The sequence below is a fragment of the Piliocolobus tephrosceles genome, chromosome 6 (assembly GCF_002776525.5).
Source record: "Piliocolobus tephrosceles isolate RC106 chromosome 6, ASM277652v3, whole genome shotgun sequence".
NCBI classification, from domain to species: Eukaryota; Metazoa; Chordata; class Mammalia; order Primates; family Cercopithecidae; genus Piliocolobus; species Piliocolobus tephrosceles.
The window spans coordinates 130,550,064-130,551,721 of NC_045439.1; positions in this window are offsets into that span (position 1 = coordinate 130,550,064).

Below are 1,658 nucleotides of genomic sequence, written 5' to 3' on the forward strand. Positions count from 1 at the left end.
GGGGCTATAGCCCCATTTTTGGAATGGGAACATTTATCCAATGCCTCTACCCTCACTGTATCTTGGAATTAACTAACTTGTTTTTTATTTTACATGCTCATAGATGGAAGGGACTTGCCTTGTCTTGATAAGACTTTGGACTTGGACTTTTGAGTTAAGAGTTTGGACGACTGTTGGGAAGGCATAATTGTGTTTTGAAATATGAGAAGGACATGAGATTTGGGAGGGGCCACGGGAGTAATGATATGGTTTGGCTCTGTGTCCCCATCCAAATCTCATGTTAAATTGTAATCCCCAATGTTGGGGGAAAGACCTGGTTATTTCAAATATAATGACATAGGCAAGTTGAAAGCAAAAAAGATTAAAATGATATATCATGTAAACATTAGTCAAAGAAAAAAAGAAATGACTATATTCATATCAGATAAAGTAGACTCCAGAGAAAATACAATTACCAGAGAAGAGAGGAACCTTACAGAATGGTAAAAAGTCAAGTCACTAAGAAGACGTAGTAATTGTAAATATGTATGCACCAACCAGCAGAGCTTTGAAATATGCAAAACAAAAACTGATGAAAAACTCAACACATTCTTTTTCAAGCACCCACAGAACTTGTTCCAAGTTGGAAGATATCCTGGGTTATAAAACCTCAACAAATCAAAGAGACACAAAATCACACAAAGTGTGTTCTCTGACCACAATGCAATCAAACTGGAAAGCAATAAACAGAAAGATAGGAAAACATTCAAACAAATGATAATAAAGAATATATCTAAAGAACCCATGAAACAAAAAGGATGTCTCTAGGGTAATAAAATTTACACTAGATGGAAGAAAAATTAAAATATAAAATATCAAAATTTGTGAGATACTGATAAAGCATGTTGAAAGGAAAATTTATAGCACTAATTGCCTACACTAGAAAAGAGGAAACATTTCAAATCAACAATCTCAACTCCTACCTCAACAACTTAGGAAAGGAATAGTAAAGAATAAAGAATCATGAAGAAATAATAAAGAATAAGCATAATAGCAAACATAATAATAATAGGAGTAGAAATTAATAAAATTGAAAGCAGAAAAATTTAAAGAAAAAGCTGCTTCTTTAATCAATAAAATTGACAGATCTCAAAGGCTGATAATGATAAAAAGAAAATATTAGAATTTTCTGATTACCAATATCAGAAATTAAACAGGACATATCACTGCAGAATTTGCAGATATCAAAAGTATAAGGAATTATTACAAACAACTCTGTATATGTCAATTTGACAACTTAGATGAAATGGATCACCAATTCTTTTAAAAAACACAAACTATCACAACTCATCCAATATTAAGTAACTTGAATCAGCCTATAACTACTATGGATATTGAATTACGAATTTAAGCACCTTGCAACCTAAATCTCCTGGCCCAGATAACTTCACTGAAGATTTCTATCAAATGTTTACAGAAGAATTAACAACAATTTGATATAATCTCTTCCAGAAAATACAAAAGGAGGAGACATTTCTTAATACATATTATAAAGCTAATGTTGCCCTGATATCAAAATCATACAAAGTACAATCAACCAACAAAGAACTCCGACCCACAAAACTACAACAAACAAAATCCAAAAGACCCCCAAAACTACAGACAAATATTCCTTATGA